Genomic DNA, 21,271 nt, shown 5'->3' with positions numbered 1-21,271 from the left:
CTTGGGACCCGGGCAGTGGAAGTTCTTGTTTCTGGCTGGGCTCTCTTCTTCCCAAGCCCCAGAGCTCAGCCTCCTGAGAGAGAAAAGAGAAGCACTCTTGGAGAGGTTTGTTTTTGTAGAGGTTTGGTTCCTAAGTCCTCCCTGGGAGGCTCAGGGGATTCTGAAGCCAGAGGCCCCTCAATCCCCCCAGAAACGCCCAAGTTGGCCATTTGGGTGGAGCTTATCCTGTTATTTGTCCTCTGCTCCAAGGAGCACACATCAAAGCCGGCCAGCGAGTGGCCGCTCAGTTCCCTGGGATCCTCTGTGTGTGCTCGGATGCTTTTGTTCTGAAGGAGCCAGACTGCCCAGGAGGTTTGCTGAGGACAGGGACGCTTTTTTTTTTAAACCAAGCTTAGCCCCAGCTGGAAAACCTCAGTCAAGTCCCATAATACATCTCTCAGGTGAAATGCTTGTCCCTTTGTGTTCTGGAGAGCCCTTGAGTGGGCTGGGCTGGTGGCCACATTCTAAGGTCTTGCAGCTGTGGCCAGGCTGAAAAGAGAGGCTGGATTCTTGCTCTGTGCTATTGGGGAGGGGGCGGGAAGCAACACAGAATTTGCAGTCAGGAAACTTAGAATACAGAGAGCATGAATGAATGGCCGGGAGATTTGCGAACCATTTCACCCGTGTGTATAGCATCTCATTCAACCAGAAGCCCAAACCGTTTTGCTGTTCTGTGTATGGCCTTGGACAAGTCTCTGTCTCTGCCTCAGTTTCCCCCATGTGAAACAAGAGCCAATAAGGGGTTCTCATCCTGGGCTCCATGGATTTGTTGTTTAAGATTTTGACTCTCGTATTTCAGTGTATTTGGTTTCTTTGGCAGGTAGGTGGCCCAGTGGGTTGGGGGTTGGGGGTGGGGAGTGGGAGGGTAGGGACCCTTTTCCTTACTGCTTAGAAGCTTCTTCCTGGTTTGAAAGTGCTTTTCCCAGCATGGGTTTCTGATGGAGCTGAAGGAGTTGCACCGTTCACATGCATGGGTGCATGCGTGCACACACACTCACAGCATGTGGATATTGGCAGGTTTATGGATTTCTGAGCTCAGGGAACCTCCTTGGAAAGGGGGGAGGGAGGACAAGCTAGCCCTGGAGAGCCACCTTTGGCATCTGTTCCTAGAGAAATGACAGATAGTCAATAAATATCCCCGTGGCCAAGAGAAGAGCTTGACAAGGAGGAAGGAACTGACCTGATTCTCACCAAGCAGCTGAGGCAGAGACCTGGGTTTGAATCTGGCTTCCATTGGAGAAGTTGTCTGTCTGGCTTTCCTTGGCACCCTTGTGCCCATGGCAGAACTGGTGACCTTCATCTGCCCACATCTTTGCTCCAGTGAACCACCGTGGCTTGATTTCGGGTTGAACGTGGTCATTTTATTTCATATTTTTGGAATCTATATAATAAATGGAGTCTACAATAGCCCCTTTCTCCTCTCTAGAAACTGATTTGACGTGGCTGAGTGGGACAAAATTATGTGATCTTTCATTTCTTCCACAAGGAAACCATTCTTGCGCTGTCGGCTCATGAGGAGTCAGGGTGGTGTCCTGGTTGAACCCTATGCTGAGATGCTATTGAGAATATGAAGAACAATCCCTGCCCTCACAATGCTTATAGTCCAGTAGATTCATCCTCTTGTCCTGACTCTAATATGAGCTCCAAACGACCAAGAAAGTGGGATGGCTCTTGTAGGAAGGATGTTGCAAGATCTGGAGTTTTGTCCTACCTCAGACACTCGTTATCAGATGACCTTGAGCAAGTCACTTCCTTTGGTGGGGCCATATTTGTAAGGTGAATATTAGACTGGATGATTTTAGGCTCAAAATCTCATAAGACATGACAGGGAAATAAGGTCATGGGATCATAGATGAAGAGCTGGAAAGGACTTGAGAGGCCAACAAGTTTAACCCTTTAATTTTGTCAGTCAGGAAACAAGTCCAAGAACCTTAAATGACTTGTCCAAGGGATGAATGAATGAATGAATTTTTAAAGTTCTTTCTATGTGTTGGACACTCTGCTAAGTGCTAAAGACAAAAATAAAGCCAAACAAGACCAATATCTTACCCTTAAGGAGCTTCCTGGATAAAGAACACATGTATCTAGATTTAGAAAGAGGGGAAGATGCATGTGGAATGGAATAAAGTTGATCAGAAAGTCATGATCAAGGCCAGATTGGGTCCCATGGCCTTTGATTCTCCATCCATCCTTTTCTCCACTATTCCATCTGTTTTCCGACTTCGAGGAATTCACAATATAGGTGGGACAGCATGACAGGTGGGCTCTGACCCTATGAGGACAGGAATTGTGTTTCATTTTTCTTTATTCCCAATAGTATCCAGTTCTAGGTTTTGCTTGGGGTAATTGGTCTCAGTATTTGATTTTTCTTCCCACTATGCTCTTTTCTTGTAATTTTAGGTAATTATGTTTTATCCTAAGCCACCCCCAAGAGATGGTGCATAATAAGTAATTGCTGACAATTCTATAAATATTTGTTTAATAACAAGATGTTCAATATTTATTTAATGAGAGAATGTTAGAGTTGGAAGACTGACCTTCTGCCCTAATATTAGAAAGGACCTGAGAGTCATAGACCATTTAATTTAAAAATCTACTTTTAAAAAATGTCCACTTCATTTTACTTTTATAAAATATGAATAAATACCAGATACATATAGATAAATATATCATTTAAAATATTAATTATAAAATGAACATTTATTTTCATAATACCTTTTAGGAGAATAGGAAATGATCATACATGAACATGTGACATTTAATTAAAAATCTCTACTTTAAAAATATATTCAAATAATTATTCAAAATATAAATACATATATATCATCTCTATGATAAAAATATAACATAAAATATAAATTACAAAATGATCATTTGTTTCCTTATATCTTTTAGGAGAAAAGGAAATGATTGTACATGAACCTATGAATCTCCATTATGGACAATTTGAATTTCTTTAAAAGTATTTAATAAATTTGACATTTAACTTTCAAAGCTGTCCTTCTTGATTGTTTCCTTTTGTCTGTTCTCTCCTAAAAAAAAAAAAAAATTATAACCCCTCCTCTCTTCTTCATTGCCTCAACCTTATTGGAAAAAGAAAAGAAAATCAAACCACTTGTACCAAATATGCATTGTCAAATAAAGCAAATTCTGATAATGGCTGCATCCAAAAATGTGTGTCTTGTTCTGCATTTTCAATCCATCACCTTTGTGTCCTCAAGCAACTCCATATTATACCACTGAGGCACAGGGAGATGACATTAATTATACAAATGTCAAATTAACTTTCTTTAAAAATTCTAAAAGTTAGGCTTTATTTTCTTAACAAGCATTGATTTTTCTTTCCCTTCAATTTCTCTTCTGTAAAAAAAAAATGTAAAGAAAACCAAAATTTTTGTAATAAATAGGAAGTTAGATAGAATTAATTCCAATATTGGCCACATCCAAAAATATGTTTCTCATTCTGCATCCATAGTTCATTGCCACTCTGAAAGTAGATGGGTTGCATTTTTCATCACGAATGTCCTGGAATTGTGGTTGGCCATATCATTCATTAGAGATCTAAAGTCTTTCAGTGTTATTCCTGTTTAAAGTTCTGTTGCTTATTTGTATTTATCTTTTTTCTAATTATTCAAATATATACATATATTCATTTTATATTTCTATACTGATTCATAAATATATATAATTATATGTAAAGTATAGTAGTAGTCTCTCGGAAGCCAAGTATGATGATATACTTGTGCGTGAAAGAGATTTAAGTGGAAAAGTCGGTGCACAGAGAGAGTCCCATTCTCTCGGCGTTGGAAGCCTGGGTCCAGTGGCATGAAAAGTCGTTACACCTGGAGACTTCCTCAGCTACATTGGGTGGCCGTGTTGTCCTTTTGTGCTCCAACATGCCCTAAGCACTCCACAATGCCTTGCTGCGTCGCCATCTCAGCCGTTGAACCTTCTTATTGGTTTCTTCCGTCTGTTCCGCCAAAGCAGTCTTCACATGCTGGGTGAGCAAAGCCCTTATGTAAAGTATATTACTATAGTAAATATAATCAGTTTCTATTTAGGTATGAATACATTGCTTTTTCTGATATTATGTCATCATTTCTTTTTTATTTTAAACCCTTACCTTCTGTCTTAAATCAATACTAAATTTTGGTTCCAGCAGAAAAATGGTAAGGGCTAGACAATGGGGGTTAAGTGACTTGCCCAGGGTCACACAGCCAGAAAGTGTCTGAGGTCAGAATTGAACCCAAGACTTCCCATCTCTAGGCCTGGGTCACCTAGCTGCCCCTTTGTCATCATTTCGTATATCCCAGTAGTATTCTCTGACATTTGTTGTACTACTTAGTTTAGCCATTCCCCAATTGATGGACACTCCCTCAAGTTTCCAGTTCTTTCACACCAGAAGAAGAAATATCTTTGGTCTGGTCGGTCCTTTTCCTCTTTCTTTGATCTCTCTGGGGTACCAGCCTGGCAGTGGCATCTCTGGGTCATAATTGGCAAAGTGATTTTTCTCAGGTACAGCTTTGATCCTGGGAGCCTTCTTTCCATTCAGGAAATTCCAGTAGCTTCTTCTTGCCTTTAGGGTAAAATAGAAACACCTCAGTTTGGTTTTTAAAGCCCTTAGCAACCAGGTCCAGCCTCCGCATTTCCATTCTCGTTGTCATCATTCCCATTCTCATATTCGGATGATCCAGCCCAAACGGTCTCTTCTGTGTTCCTGACACATGGAAATCTGTATCTCAGCTCCGTGTCTTTGTACCGTCCATCTTCAGTGTCCGGAACAGGCCACCTCCTCGCTTCTCCTTTGAGAGTTACTGAGACACAGTTCAGTTGGCACCATCTCCATGAATGAAGCCTTTCTCCATTCCCCTGTCGCTGCTGCCCTTTCTCCCTGACTCTCGTATACTCATTTGTATTTCTTCTTCTTTTTATTTGGTGTGTATTGATACATGTGTTTCTTCATTCCCCTGATACCTGTTAGGATGGAGGCTTGTTTCATTCTCTATATCTGTAGCCCCCGGCCCCCAGCACACAGTAAGTGCTTAATAAATTTTTTGTTGCTTAATTGCTTTATGCCACCATTTCATGACACACTTTGTAATTAGGTTAGGAAGCCAAGCAGTACACGATAGTTCCTAGGCCAATGGGAAAAGAGCTAGGAAAGGGACATCTACAGTGTTTTTAGGAACAATGAAAAAACTTGGAATATAAGAAAAATGACTGTCTTAGTGCTCTGGGGTTTGAAAAGCACTTTTCAGACATTATCTCCTTTGAACTTCATAACAACTTGGTAAGGTGCCTCCTTCAAGTTTTATAGATGAGGTTCCTAAGGCTTAGCCAAGTGACTAACCCTCAGCTAGCAAGTGTCAGAGGCAGGATTTGAACCCAAATCTTTGTGCCATACTTCCTTGAATTCAGAATTAATAACCAGTTAACAGAAATGCCACCATATCTATAAAAAGGCGGCATTTGCAAGGAAACAATCCTTAGACTGGGGGTCATAAGATGCAGATTAGAATTCTACCCCTGCCTCTAAATTCACCAAGTGACTTTGAACAAGTCATTTCCTATCCTTTTGCTTCCTTTCCTTCACTCTTTAAAACAAGATAGTTCACCCTAGATTTGTTGGTGAACCTAGAGTACAAGTGCCAGAGGGAGATGCTCTACATTCCCCTCTCCACATGCACCCACCCCTTTGCCCAGCAGCCCAATGGGAGCGCTTCCTCCCTCCCCTGTCTGGGGTAAAAGGGGGACTCACATGCCGCATGAGGGTCGCAGTTTGGGCACTCAGTCTCTAAAAGGTTCACCATCACTGCAGATAATCTCTAAAATTCTGCCTAGCCCATCCTGACAGTGATTCTAAATCTTAGAGTATGTTTGACTTTAAGGAACACACGTGTACAAAAAACCTGAACTTACAAAACAGATAAATTATAGGTTGATTTGTTTTACAAAAGACCTTTCATCATTCTCAGGGCTTCTCCACAGGGTCCTTTAAATAGTCAGCTCCCCCGGTGCATCCGGGATATAACTAGATTGACAGAAATTGTATTTATACACACCCTTCACATGCTATAACCACTCCTAGGCAGAGGAGCACAACTATTTCTAATGATATTCCATTTATTTTTAACATCTAGTCAGGATTCAAGTTCCCAAAGCCTTAACCAATTTAAGATACCTCAAATTCTGTTACCTGTAATGCTGGGCTTTAATAAATGATATTAATATTTAAATTCAAACTGACACCTTCACAAATATATTTTTCCCACTAAGGAAAAATTCCAATATGCTTGGGGGACTTAATAGCCGGTTCAAGTACTTGAAAGCCTGTCATGGGCATGAGTGTTTAGACTGATTGGCTTTGGGTGCGGAGTAGAAAAGTAGAAGCACTGGGTGGATGTCCCCAGGAAGCATTAATTCGAAGTGTCCATTTTTTGCAGAAGCAAAGAAATGGAAACATAGTTAATGTCCATCCCTGAAAGAATGGGAGCATGAATGTAACAGAATATTACTGAAGAATTCAGAGAAACATGGGAAGATTGAGATGATCTGAGGCAAAGCAAAGGAAGCGAACCAGGAAAATGATATATACTAATGGCTACAATATATAAAATGGACAGTTACAACAACGCAGAATAACTGAGCACTCTGGCTGGGTTTTAAAGAAGAGATCCCAAAGTGGAATTCCTTTTTGCAAAAGTGGGGGGGGGGGTCTAGGAAAAGATAATATTGCCTTTAGGATTAGATTCAGTTGATGTCTTTGTCAGTTTGGTTCCACCCCCCTTTTTAATTCAGTCCTCTGAGGAAGGAGGGAAGAGAGGATAGATAATATATACTAAAGTAAAAAACAAAAGATACTGATACCATTCATTTTTGTAAAAAGCCCACTTAATTAAAGCTGCCCCCAAATAAAATACTCTGTTATGTGAGGTGGTAAATTCACCATCATAGAAGACCTTCAGGTATAATCTAAATGACCCGCCAAGCAAGCAACCATTGACCACACACCAGTCACTGTGCTAAGTGCTAGGGATATAAAGGCAAAAACACCATTGTCCCTCTGATGGAGGGAGACACGTTCTAATGGGGAGACCACATGCAATCAAAGATATCTGAGATATGGAGAAAGGAGACGAAAGGCAGCCTATGCATAACGGGGCTCTTCTTTGGCCCTATAGGGAAGTTTCCAAATGGGGACCATTCCCATCCCAAAGTTAAGAGAAATCCAATCTGGGAAGTCCAAGCCCTTGCTTGCAAGCTGATGCCTTGAGGGAATGGGCTTGGCAATGCCCTCGCTGCAGTGGAAATTGGGTCAGCTTCTCCAATCTCCCTGTCACTAGTAGAATCCCTTCCTGAGAGAGGACCAAATGAGCCCAGAGTCATGACCTCTGTGGCCCAGAATGGCCACGACACCCCAGAGAGCAGTAGTTTTTATGAATAGAGGAGCTTGGTATTAGAAGCTTCCATAATGCTAAAACTTGAAGTGCCAGGGATCCTAGCTCTAGTAATAGAAGAGACTTGAGAAGCCATCTGGTTCGACCCCCTCATTTTATAGTTGGGGAAACTGAGGTCCAGAGCTGTGAAGGGATTCGCCCAAGATCACACAGGGACAAAGTGGCACATTTGGAACTTGAACCCAAGTCATAGGATCATAATAAGTTTAAGAATTGAAGGGACCTTCAAGGTCATCTGATCTAACCCCCTCCCTCTGCTGATGGTGAAGGAAAGTGAACCCAGAGAAGTCAAGACTTATCCATACTTTTTTTTTTTTGCACCAAAGGGAAAGCCTATTTGCCAATTGACTAAAAGGTTACTACTGAACCCATTCCCCAAACCTAGAGCAGTAAAGACTAAGCCTGTGCCCAGATTTAGGACAAAAACCAAGCTAACCAAAATAAGTCATCATTCAAGAGATTTTCAGCAATCCTATAATGGGTTCCTGATTTTTGTGAAGACAATGCCTGCAAGGATGAAAGTCCAACATGGAGAATTTGGAGGTTAAAAAAAAATCAGTGAATTAAATTAATGAACTTTATAAATCATCCAGATCTCTCTGTCTTTGAAAGAAAAATACATGCATAATAATAATATTATGTAATAATAATAATAAAACATAATACAATGGTAGTAGTACCAGGAAGACCAGGGTTCAACTCCTAGCCTGGCCACTTATTACCTGTGTTGTTGACCAGGGTTTTTGTTAATTTGGGTTTTATCTATCAATATTTACCATATGAAAAATGAAAATGAACAAATGTTTAAAATGGGTTTTTTTACCTTAAAATAACAACCTGTGTGTATTACCTTGATCAAGTTTTTAGCCTCTGTACCTAAGTTTCCACATCTGTAAAATGAAAGGAATGGAAGCTTTCTCATGCTTATTTGAAAGGAAAATGCACACACATCTGTGTTATCTGTCCACTTCGAAAATGGACAATGCGGATGAGCCATTGAATGAAGAAAGGGGAAAATATGGCATCAGGAGGTGGGCGAATGGTGGTTTTGTCCATTTGAAGAGGAACTAGGAAGTGGACAAAAAAATCGGCAGGGCCTTTCGGGCTCTTTGAATGTTTCAGAGACCTAATTTGCATTCTTGCCTGAGAAAAGTGGCGTGTTTTCCCGGGGCCACATGAGAAATGCAGAGATGTAGATTGGAAAAGCGGGCGTGCTTGGGGTGGAAGGGAGCTGCCGATGCTGTTGTAGGCTGGAAGGGTTAAAGAAACTTTCATTATCACGCTCTATTAAGCCAAGACCAGGAAACAATTTTGAATCAACACTCGGATCTGGGGAGGGATTGTGGGCCCTTTTGTAGGACGGCTCAGATCTGTGTTCTCTATTCACACATGCTCACTTCCAGCTGTTGTCATTGAAATCCCCCATAATCTCCCAGGGTCAAAGGGCAGTCATCCATGACCATGGCAGTTAAAAGGTGACACCGATTTCTGTTGTCAAATATTGGCCCTTTTCTCTTTCAATCACCCCCATCCGACTTTTTTCTCCACAAGAGAGATGGAGCCTAGAATTGTATTACATGATTTTAGCGTCTTAAAAGTGTTCTTCCTTTGTCCTTAACATGACATGACTGATCGAATTCAGCGCTTCTCAAACTTTTTGGTCTCGAGACCTTTTTGCACTCTTAAAAATTCCAGACAACCCTCCCTCCCCCTTTCCCCCACCAAAGAGTATTTGTTTATGTGGGTTACATCTATCAATATTTACTGGATTAGAAATTAAAATGAATAAATGTTTAGAATATTTATTGATTATCTTAAAGGACCGATCTTTAATCCATTACATGTTCAAACCACGATGATATTTTTGTGAAAAATCACTTTTTTCCAAGACAAAAAACTTAGTGAGAAGACTAGCATTGTTTTACATATTTTTGCAAATTGGCTTAATAGAAGACAGCTGGATTCTCCTATCTGCTTCTGCTTTCAATCTGTTGTGATAAGTTGTTTCGGTTAAAGTATATGAAAAAAGTCCAGCCTCGCACAAATACAAAGTTGGGAAAGCAAGTCAGTAATGAGTAGGATTATGAAGGCTGTGATTATAGCTAATAGTATTTTTAATAGAAGAGAAATGAAAATATTGTTCTGAAAACAATAATCCTCCTGGATCCTTGAAAGGTCTCAGGGATCCCCTGGGTGACTATACTTGAGAGCCATTGGTCTAATTCAACCTGTGATATTCCACAAAAAAATTGTCTCATTCCACAAAAAAAATTTCTATCACTTCTTTAAAAACTTTGTGTGAATGCAAATTCACACAAATTCTGAAGCTACTTGATGGACAGGATTTGGTGCCTGGGATGGATTGTCTTTTGATCTTTTTCTATTAGGTCTTTATTCCATACTTCTGGTCCTTCTAGAGGCCCTCTCTTCCTGTAAGATGCAACCTCTGCTTGCTTTCTCTAATCATGACTCCTCCCTCCCAAATGCCTTACCCTAAACTTTTCCGTATATATTTGTGTTTGTTCATTCATTCTTTTTCATCATATATTCTCTCTAGGATTTCCCTCAGCAAGGAGGGCTGGTTTCATTCATTGTACTCATGTTCCTAGCTCCTAGTCCTCAGACTGGCACATAGTAGGTGCTTTAAACATACTTCTTCATTGATTATATTGCATTGCATTATGTATAGTGATGTATTTAGTCCAATGAGTCTCATTCAAAGCGTAGTAGTATATGCTATATTCCTTACTAATTATAGTGAACAGCCACTCACTTTTTAGATAAAAAAGGAGCAACAGCTCTAGCCAGTGCTAACTGAAAATGGCTTCTCTGTTTTGTACATGTAGATCTTAGCCAATTGCATTGAAATTCTTGGAGAAAGAAAACAATAAATCCATAGATCATGCATCTGACAATGCAGAACCTTTGGTTCTTTTCTTCACTTTGTGCATTTCACAAATTTAAGGGGGGAAAATGGCAGCCATCCCTTTCTGTGTAAGACGCCAGATGGAAGAGGGGGACAAATAGTGGACTGGGGTCGCATCCTGTCTCTGCCATTTGCTACCTTTGTGACTTTGGGTAATTTAACCTATATATGGACCTCAGTTTCCTCAAGAATCAAAAAAGAGGAGCCAGACCCAGAAATGGGAGGTCCTAGGTTCAAATCTGGCCTCAGACACTTCCCAGCTGTGTGACCCTGGGCAAGTCACTTCACCCCCATTGCCTAGCCCTTACCACTCTTCTGCCTTGGAGCCAATACACAGTATTGACTCCAAGACGGAAGGTGAGGGTTTAAAAAAAAAAGAATCAAAAAAGAGTTGAACTGGATTACCACAAAAACACTTGATACCAGGTGATCCTCTGACCTTGCCCTTGTGACCAGTGGGCAAGTCATTTCACTGTTCTGGGTCTTAGTTTCCTAATCTATAAAATAGGAGAAGAGTTTGGACTGGATTGCCTTGGAGAAGGTCCTTTCTACTCTAAATTGATGATCTATGAGGTAAACATCTTGACATTCCCCCCCCCCCCATTCCTTGCCAAGTTTATAGTATATATTCCGTGATAACGCAAAATCAGTGGTTCCATTAGATTTAGGAAGTCCTTTACTTGATCTCTAGGCATTTTCCTTTCTGCCCTTATGTTTCATGGCCCAGATCAAAGATCATTTCCAAAAGCTGAGCTCTGATTGCTTCATAGCTCAGTGAATTTGTGCTGAAAAGGTATGAATAGAGAAACTTAAGGTTGTCTCTCTTTGGTTGTATAAGTAGGCAGAGGTCTCATGCCAACCAACTAAATGGCTCTTCATGTCAAGTTAGGATTTTCTCGTGGAGTCAGAGATGATAAGTTGCCTTCCTCCTTTTCTACTACTCTTTACTTTTGTAGATTCAGTTATTGTGAGATTATTTTTCAGGCATGTCTGACTCTTTGGGACCTCATTTAGAGTTTTCTTAGCACAGAAAACTGGAGTGGTTGGCCATTTCCTTCTCCAGATCATTTTATAGATAAGGAAATGGAAGGAAGGGAAGTCAAATGACTTGCCCAGGGTCACATAGCTAGTGTCTGAGACCAGATTTGAACTCAAGAGGAAGAGACTTCCTAACTCCAGGCCCAGAAGTCTATCCACTATATCACCTACCCGCCCCTAATTGATATAGGTAAAACTTCATTTACAGGCCTGGGCTCATTCACAAATGAGCTGGTTCATCCACAGATTGGCAGACTGTGCTTGTCCAAATGTTAAAAGAATTCCTATTTTGGGGGAAACATAAAAAACCATGAAATTCAGTGTAAAATGCTTTTCAATTAAAAAGGTTAATTTAAAACATGTGAATTCCATTAATGCCAGTTAAAACAATAAAACTGGCTTTTGTTCTTTCAGTAAGATCCTTTTGCTTTGTCTTTTTAAAAATAGTTATTGACTTTTGTTCTTGAATTATATATATTTTTCCTTGATTCCCCATCCCACCCTCCTGAGCAACAATGAAATGAAATCAGCAACAACCATAGACTCAAGCAAAGACAGTGTACGGACAGCATTCCGTCTCTGCAGTGCCCACCTTACCTCTCCTCTGAGAGGAGGAAGCTTTATTTGCTTATCAGTTCTCTGGGACCAAAATTATTCATCACAATTCGCCCTTCTTTGACTGCCATTGGATGTTGTTGTTTATGTTTTTGGAGTCGGGTGTGTATTGTTTTCTCCTCTCTCTTCCTTCCTTCTGCTGTTTCTTGAAGTTCTTCATATTTTATTTTTTACAACTCAATAATACAAAATAACTTCTAGAAAAATATTTCCATCAAGTTCCAAAAACTACTTTTTTTATTAGCCTAATTATTGGTGAGCTTTCTCTTAAAAGTCAGCACAAGTTTTATTTTTAATTGCAAAAGTCGTTTTTGGATCCCTGAGTCATATGTTTCTCTGTGGGAGCCAAATGGAGGTGAGATGGTGCCCTGGAAATAGCCCTGAATATAGAGACAAAATACTGGAGTTCATATTCCTTCTCTGATACCTACAGGATCACTTTGGGCAAGACCCTTAAGTCTCCATGCCTCAACTTCCTCTTTTGGTAGAAGAGAGGCACAACTATATAATCTCTAAGGTTTCTTCCAGCTCAAGATTAATAAAGCCTTAGATTTTAGTGTGTTAAGGAGCTGCCTGCTTAAAAAGAGTTGTCTCCTGGAGGTAGAAGCTTTTAAAAAAGGGTACAGTTCCTAATATCCCAAAAGATGAACAATTAAGGAATTAAGTTAATGTTTTGCCTAATTGAGGAAACTGTTTAAAGGGTGACATAGCATAGAGATGACTCAGGGAGGCCATGATGAAATGCTTGGAGGGATAGACCAGTTAGCATCAGACCTCTAGAAGAAGTCCGACAGCGTATTGAGGGTTCCCATGATGGGAAGACCCAGATAAAAGTTGCACAAGATGGGCATCCATGAGGGAATACTAATCAGTGATGAGATCCATTGAAGTCAAGAGGAAGAATGGTCTAGTGGAAAAGGCATTGAGATGGGGTCAGAAAGATTTGGCTTCAAATTCTCTCCTTACTAGCTATGGGGCATTTTTCTTTTTGCCTCGGTATCTTCATCTGTAAATGGAGGAGACTAAATGGTGTCCAAGATCCCTTCCAACTCTACATGTTTGATCCTATCATTGTCATTGTTAGCTCTGTTTTTGTGAAGTCATTGGATGATCAGTGTTGGTTTAATCAAATACTCTTCCCTTATTGATGGGTAGTTTAAAAAAAATGGGCAAAGCCTGGTAGATGGCAGCCTTTGGACTCAATTGACTCATCTCATCCTCATCTCCTGTATGTCTTAATGAGTATGTCATAGTGCATGGCATATCCAGTTCTGCCATCAAAAATCTGGATGGGAATCTCTGCCTAGATATATGGGCAACAGCTGAGAAAATCCCTTCCCCTCTGAGAGTCTCAGTTTCTTCCTCTGAAAAATGGATATAATGATAACTAGCTGTACTCCCTCCCTTCTAAGATTGCTGGGGGAAGGTGCCTTACAAATATGAGTTATTATTGTGCAACAATTATTGACCAAATACAGAAGACCTCCACATAGGCTTCTCAAACTCCCTTGATTTGTTACTTATATGTGGTTCACTGCCCTCTTCCTCTCCCCTGCCTCTTCCCAGATGCTAGACATAAAAAGAACCTCCTCAAAGGTTCTGTTGCCCATTGCATTTATGATTATGAGCAGATGTGAAGGGGATCCTTTATTCATTCAACAAATATTAATTGAGCCTGAGACCATGTGTTAAGCACTATATGGGATACAAAGTTGGATAGGATGCAGATCCTGTCTTGAGAAGCTTGTGTTTGGAGGTCAGGAAGAGGGATGTGCTAGAAAGAGCATTTAATTTGAAGTCAGAGGACTCTGCCATGCTGTGCCTTTAGGCAGGAGGCTACTTCCCCTCCTTGACCTCCAATTTGTATCATCTTTAAATGGAGGAGTCTGGGCTAAACACCCTATATAGTCCCTTCTTGTCTTTAATCCATGATCCTTTAATCCTTGAAGTACAGATAGACCATATATACAAATACTAATTCTTGGTTCTTGAACTCTAAAATTCCCCTCCCTCCCTCTGTTTCTCCCTCCCGCTGAATTCCCCCTGCCTCCCCTGGCCTAATTTTCCTCCCTTTGATGCCTGGAGCCTGTAACTAACCACTTTGTCCTCGAATCAGTAGCTTCCTGGTCTTGCCATTCACACCAAGGCCATCATCTTGATTCTATTCCTTCTCCATTTGTCCTCCACCTCTGATCAATCATTTAGCTTCAACCACCCAGATTCCTGCTTGGGGAAATTTCTTGATATCGACTCAAACCCAGACCCCAGCATGCTGCTCTTTGGCTATTTTCATACCAGGCTACAATTGGGCATCTGCTAGGGATCTCACACACTTCTGTGGGTTTCGTAATCATGTCCAGACAATTCATTCCCAAGACTATATATCCAGTTCGCAACTCTCTCCTGAGCCGCAGTCTCGTCTCTAGTAATCAATCCATAGGGCATCTCAACCTCAGAGTCATAATAATTCCAACCAGCATTTGTATAATACTTTAACATTTGTGATGTGTCTCTCTTAATTATCTTACAATAACTCTCTGAGTTAAGTGCTGTTATCAGATACCCAAGTGACAAATGACATACTTTACATCTGAGGAATCTGATGATGAAAGGCTAGTGGATTACCCAGGGGTCACATAGCTATTGTGTCGTAGGCAAGATTTGAACTCAGATCTTCTTAACTCCCAAGTCAAGCAGTCCGTCTACCATGCCTCCAGACTTCCTTGTCATATCTCCCATTGACATCTCAAAGACCACAGGACCCAACCATATGGCTTGTCGTGTCTTGAATTGGTGTTCGATTTCTTTCTGTTTATTCTCACAAACCATCCCCCACATCTGGAATTCATTCCATCTTCATCTCTGCTTCTCAGAATCTTTTCTGTAAAGTATGCCAGTTTGCCAGAAGTCCTTTCTAAAATATGGTGCCCCAACATAATATCTGAGATACCACCACTACTACTTCTACTCTGCCTGATAACAAAACAATTAGCATTTATACACATGGTTTGCAAAGTGCTTTATATGTGTCATTTGTTATATTCCTTACAACGACTAAGAGAGAAATAGGTGCAATTTTACTCCCCATTTTTCATATGAAGAAACTGAGGCAAACAGCATGGAAGTGAGTTGCGTAGGATGGCACAGCTAGTAGATGTTTGAGGCCAGGTTTGTTTTAACTCATGTCTTCCTGCCTTCAGACCAGTGTTTGACATACCTCACCACTTCACTGACCCCAGAAGAAAGGACTGTGTATTTATGATTATCTTTTAGTTCAATTCAGAGGGATTTATCAAATCTACTGTATGAACTCCCCAAATGAAAAGTCTTTTGGAAGAGCCCTGGTCTACCTTAACTGGCGAGCCTGGATATTACAATTGTCTCCAAATACAAACTTATACAAATCAGATACCCAAGTAACAAATGACATTTTACAAAGATTATCCTCAATTACTACCCTCCAATTCCTTATATGGACCTGTCCTAATCCACCCAGTCAGGAAAAAAAATTAAAAATAGAAGTAAAACAATCAGCTAACTTAAGAAAAAAATATAGGAAAAGTCAAATGCCCCCTACTGTCATCAGTACTGGGGATAAGAGGGCAAAAGTGAAATGGCCCTTGCCCTGAAGGAGCTTATATTCTATTAGTGGACACAGCATGTTTATAGATAACTAAATATTATATATGCATGTATACATATATGATAAAGATCATAATTTCAAAATGGGGAGGGGAAGGAGGGCACCAACCACTGGGGGACTCAAGAATGACCTCTTATAGTAGGTGTCCCTTGAATGGAATTTTGAATGAAACCAGGGACCTTAACGAGGTGAAAAGGGCATCCTGGCACGAAGCCCAGGCTTTACAAAATGGGAGATAGAAAGAGCAGGATGGGCCATTCTGGAGGCTCTGTTGATATGGTTGGGATCATTAGCTCTCTGCACCTCATCAAGGGCCATATTTTTCGTCCAGTATTTGTTTTCAACCAAGCCTTCCATGGACCACTATGGCAGAGAGCATCTTGGCATAGCCAGTTATCCCAAGACCCAAACGATAATCATAGCTAATGAATTTAAACAGCCCACCAACATTATCTGTCTTAGGCATGTCTCCATCCCTGTTATTTAGGCAGTTCCTTCCTAGGAAGAGATTCCTAAATACAGATAAGTCTGTGAAACTCAGTAGTCTGTGTGACAAAACATCAGGGATTAGAGTGAGTAGAGTGCGTTTGACTTTTCTTTGACCATGATGAGTGCTAGCCACATGTGTAGGAAAATGCATGTGGATCTACATATTCATATCTACAAGTTCTTTGGTTTGGTTTGGTTTGCAATTTCATTTTTTCTAGGGGATGGGAATTCCCTCTACCATAGAACCCATTTAAACTTATCATCTCAGAGCTGCTTGTAGCACTGAGAAGTTAAATGACTTTTTTTGAATCATAATTTCTCAAAGTCTCCTTATTATATATCACATATAATAAAATATAAATATAAATACTATCTATAAATGTATATAATAAATAAATATAAAAATATTTTAAAACTCCTTTTTTACCATCAGACAGTAGCTCCTGATTACTTCAAAGATCAAATATAAAATTCCCTGACAGATGGTCAAGAAACATGTATTAAGAAATGTGCTTATGTGCCAGGCACTGTGCTAAGGATTATGGATACACAGTTCCTGCCCTCTAGGAGCTTTCATTCTTTTTTTTTTTAAACCCTTACCTTCCATCTTGGAATCAATACTGTGTATTGGCTCCAAGACAGAAGAGTGGCAAGGGCAGGCAATGGGGGTCAAGTGACTTGCCCAGGGTCACACAACTGGGAAGTGTCTGAGGCCAGATTTGAACTTAGGACCTCCTGTCTCTAGGCCTGGCTCTCAATCCACTGAGCTACCCCGCTGCCCCCTAGGAGCTTACATTCTATCGGAGGAGACAAGATGGAAAGAATTATGTACATGTAAGATATAAACAATATAATGAAAAGTGATCTTAAGGGGCCCAGAGTTGAGAGGAGAGTCAGAGAGTGAAGGACTAAGAAAAGTCTCCTGCAGAAGGTGGGATTTAAGCTGGCATGAAGAAGCCATGAGGCAGAGGTGATGAGTGAAGGCATTTTAGCTTTTCATAAATAAGGGCCTTTAATCTGGGAGAGGAGGAGAGAGGAAGGGAAAATCTTTTTGCAAATTTCATGAGTGAATCCCAACTGCAAAACTCTCTTAGGAAGCTTATTCTGATGGGACCTTCAGGTGCTGAAGTCTTTCAAATTGTGGTCGCCTGACATCAGGGAATATTGTGAGGATGGGCACTCCTCTGATAGTCCAGTGTGAAGAATTCCTTGATCTCCTACTAGAAAAGGCTCACATCATTTATAGATACCAATTCAGGTTCTCATCAATGAAACTGACTTTGTTTCTTCCATGCTGTTAGAAGGGAAAAGAAGGCAGGAGGTTCAAGTGGGCTTGTGTGTGTGTGTGTGTGTGTGTGTGTGTGTGTGTGTGTGTGTGTGTGTGTTTGAGAGGGAGAGACAGAGAGAATGAGAGACAGAGAGAAATGGATGGAGAGAGAAGAGAGACAGAGAGAGACAGGAGAGACAGAGAGGATGAGAGATAGAATGAGAGAGAGATGAGAGAGAGAGAGAGAGAGAGAGAGAAAGAGAGAGAGAGAGAGAAATGGATAGAGAGAGGGAGAGACAGAGAGGATGAGAGATAGAATGAGAGAGAGAGAGAGAGGAGAGACAAAGACAGAGAGAGAGAGAGAGGAGAGACAGAGACAGAGAGAGAGAGGGGAGAGACAGAGACAGAGAGAGGAGAGACAGAGAGAGACAGACAGACAGACAGACAGAGAGAGAGAGAGAGAGAGAGGAGAGACAGAGACAGAGGGAGAGAGAGACAGAGAGAAAGAGAGGAGAGGCAGAGACAGAGAGAGGAGAGACAGAGAGAAAGAGAGGACAGAGAGAGAGAGAGGAGAGACAGAGAGAGAGAGAGAGAGAGAGAGAGAGAGAGCTTTTCTCCCTTACCTTTGCACACCTCTGCAAGGTTATGAGTCCCTAGGCAAGTCCAACTTTTTTTCTTTCCTGCCTTTTAAGAAAGGGGGATAGATGTGCAATCCCTGCATGAAATGAGATTTCACAGCTATAGAATGGCATTTTCCATAATAACAGCTGATATCATAGAGGGTAAAGGAAGTGAGCTGCTTTTACTAAATGTTCATCAAAGAACATGACTTTATGTTTTCACATCTCCAAGAAAACTCCTTCAAGCCCCCCCTCCCCCTGGAAGCCCCCCAGTAAGTGTGACTGAATCTGGGGAATTTAAATCTGTTCCCTAATTGGGGCTTCATTGAGCACGACTTCAATGAATGAGTTATTTTTTTAAGCCATTTTAGGCTAAATTAAAAAGGATCTCTCCCTCATTTTCAATCACCTACCCAAATGCTTTTGAACAGAAGGTTCAGAATTGGGGCGAAAACCAGATCATTTAGCAATCTGACTTCCTATACGATATACTTAACCAAAGTATATGTTTTGCCTGTATTTCTTTGAAGCATTATTTGAAAAGCCAACTGGGTGGGCACTCAGAATATCTAATCAGCCTTCCCACTGAGAAGCTTTTTAATGCTCACCTAAGGTCGGAATTTGGAATTAGTGAAATTTTCCATTTGGGGGAGGAGAAGACAAGCCCTTCTTTGACTCATTCTACAGTCAAATAGAGCTCTTGGATCGGGGGCTTGTTTCCCAAAAAGGCATTTTTATGATTTAACTATTGTTCTTGAGAATGAAATATTAATCCGCTTGGGTCTTCTTAGTAATTATGGTAGCTACAGCTTGGCAGATCCTGCGCCACTCCTTGGGCTTCATTTCCCATTTACCAGTTGATTTGTGAATAATAAGCAGAGGGTGCAATCCGGGTTTCTCAGCCATTTGCAGAAGCTTTGATGTATATATTGCAGAGTCCTTTTTTTGTCCTGATGGAAAGGAATCCAGGCTGATGGGTTGTGGCATAGGATTAGAAGACTTCAGCAGATCTGCTGGCATCACCTCCCCACCTCTTTTTAAAGTGTCTTTCTAGGGGCTGCTAGGTGGATACTTTCTAGCTGTGTGACCCTGAGCAAGTCACTTACCCCTCATGCCACCCCCCCATTGCCTGGCCCTTAACATTCTTCTGCCTTTAAACTGATACTTAGTATTGATTCTGAGACAGAAAATAAGAGTGGTGTGTTGTTTTAAGTTGTTACTTTATGTTTGCAGGATTTAAAAAAATGTAATAGTAATTGGGGAAGGGGCTGAACTTGTTATATATATATATACATATAGAGAGAGAGAGGGAGAGGAGGGGGAGAGAGAGAAAGGGAGGGAGGGGCAGAGAGAGAGAGAGAGAGAGAGAGAGAGAGAGAGAGAGAGAGAGAGAGAGAGAGAGAGAGAGGAAGAGAGAGAGAGAGAGAGAGAGAGGAAGAGAGAGAGAGAGAGAGAGAGAGAGAGAGGAAGAGAGAGAGAGAGAGAGAGAGAGAGGAAGAGAGAGAGAGTGGGAGGGAGGGAGAGAGAGAGGGAGGGAGAGAAAGAGAGAGGGAGGGAGGGAGAGCAAGAGAGAGAGGAAGAGAGAGAGAGTGGGAGGGAGGGAGAGAGAGAGGGAGGGAGGGAGAGGGGGAGGGAGGAAGGAGAGGGAGAGGGAGAGAACTTTTAGATGAGAAAAACCCTTCTATCAGGACAAGTCAACAGCTTCTCAGTAATAGTGTCATAGGGTGGCCAAGAGCACCAAGATGTCCAATGACTCTCTCAAGATCATACATCCACGATGGGTCAGAGACAGGACTTGGATGACAATAACAACAATAAGAGGCAAAGTTATAATGTGGTTAAAGATTTGGGCTCAGAGTTGGGAGGCCTCAGGTTCTAGTCTAACTAGACTAGACAAAGCGGGAATTTGAAAGCCTGGACAAGTCAGTCTCAAGACTCCAGGCATCCCTCAGACTAATTTCCAGAGAAGCTGCTGGCCTGTGCTGGTAGAAGGTACCACCAATAAAATACCTCCAACAATAAAACATATTGCAAACCCCTCTCCACCCCCAAACAGCAAAATAAACCTCTAAATGGTGCTTGCAGGTTCACAAAGTACTTTATAAAGATTATTTTGTTGCATCCACACAGCAGCCCTGAGAGTTAACTGTTATTACTATGTTCCTTTTACAATTTAAAAAAAAAAAAACAATAGCCAGAAGTCCAGAGAGGTAAAATGTGTCCAGCAGGTAGAACTTGAACTCACAGCTTCTTGCCAGCAAGGCTGTTCCTCTCCTCATCAGGCCATGCCAATTCTGTGTGTTGTCTAGAAACGTTCCTTTTCGTTTGTCAGCATCTCTTCGGCTCAGCTCGGAGGGCCGCTGCTGCCTGGAGCTCGCCGTCCTCCGAATCTCCATCTCCAGGAGGGCCACCTTAAAATAAGGAATTTCAAAGATTTCAGGCCTTCTGGGGGAACAAGCAGCAGCACGCAGCCTGGGAATGTAAACCCTGATGAATAAAAGCCAGAGATCAGGCCGGGATTTTCAGCCTTCGCCGTGCATTTCCTCGCTATTGTGTGGCTGCGGTTCTAAGGCAAACTCTGAACACAAACTGGGGCAGAATGCCTTTGTGAGCGCCGTGGGCTTGGCACAGGCTGCCAGGCAGGGCCTCACGGCCTGCCTGTGGTGCCTAAACTTTGTTGGAGAAATTCTTGCTGCTCAGCTCCCTTAATCCAGTGGCGGCTGCCTCCGGCCCTTACTAAATATAAGTCCGAGAGAACCTGCCTAACCTGAGTTGTTTGGGGTATGATGCAGACGACTCCGAGGCCCCATGCAATGGAATGGTTGGTTTTACCAAAGGAAATGACCTGCTTAAGGGAAACCCTGGACGGAACCAGAGTGGGTTTTGTCTAAAGACGTCTCTGGCGTTTGGAAAAGGTGGAAACGTCGGAGGATTTCTCTTTCGATTCCAAGAAAAATCTCTCCTCTAATGAAGGAGCAGAGGAAGAGGCGTCCGTGTTCATGGGCTGGCCTCAGAGGCAGGACGAGGAGACTTGGGGGTCCCTCCTAGGCTGAGGCTCCCCTGCCCTGGCCGTGTGACTCAGTTCTCAGAACTCCACACAATACTAATTTACAAGCTGTAAAAACCCACCCAAAACAGGCAGCCACCTGCAGCGGTGGAGAGAACGTCTTCACGTGG

The 21,271-nt window shown here is 41.6% G+C and overlaps 1 protein-coding gene and 1 long non-coding RNA gene across 9 annotated transcripts in view; one reads left to right on the top strand and one right to left on the bottom strand.

The window, feature by feature from the left end:
* The window catches only part of NFIA (nuclear factor I A), a 499,453-nt gene that overhangs the window by 308,952 nt on the left and 169,230 nt on the right, over nucleotides 1–21,271 (top strand). The window lies entirely within an intron of this gene.
* The window catches only part of LOC130456830 (uncharacterized), a 7,039-nt gene continuing 2,968 nt past the window's right edge, over nucleotides 17,201–21,271 (bottom strand). Inside the window, exons 2-5 of one of the 2 annotated variants that reach the window (XR_008915843.1) lie at nucleotides 20,340–20,505; nucleotides 18,703–19,044; nucleotides 18,098–18,189; nucleotides 17,201–17,501 (exon numbers count right to left, since the gene is read on the bottom strand). This is a non-coding gene — a long non-coding RNA (uncharacterized LOC130456830). Of the gene's footprint in view, nucleotides 17,502–18,097; nucleotides 18,190–18,702; nucleotides 19,045–20,173; nucleotides 20,506–21,271 lie in introns of those variants that run through there. The other variant, XR_008915842.1, reaches the window with a different exon arrangement.

This window comes from Monodelphis domestica, chromosome 2, assembly GCF_027887165.1.
Source record: "Monodelphis domestica isolate mMonDom1 chromosome 2, mMonDom1.pri, whole genome shotgun sequence".
NCBI lineage: Eukaryota > Metazoa > Chordata > Mammalia > Didelphimorphia > Didelphidae > Monodelphis > Monodelphis domestica.
Note: the sequence above shows the minus strand (reverse complement) of the source record. Positions and strands in the feature narration are given on the sequence as shown.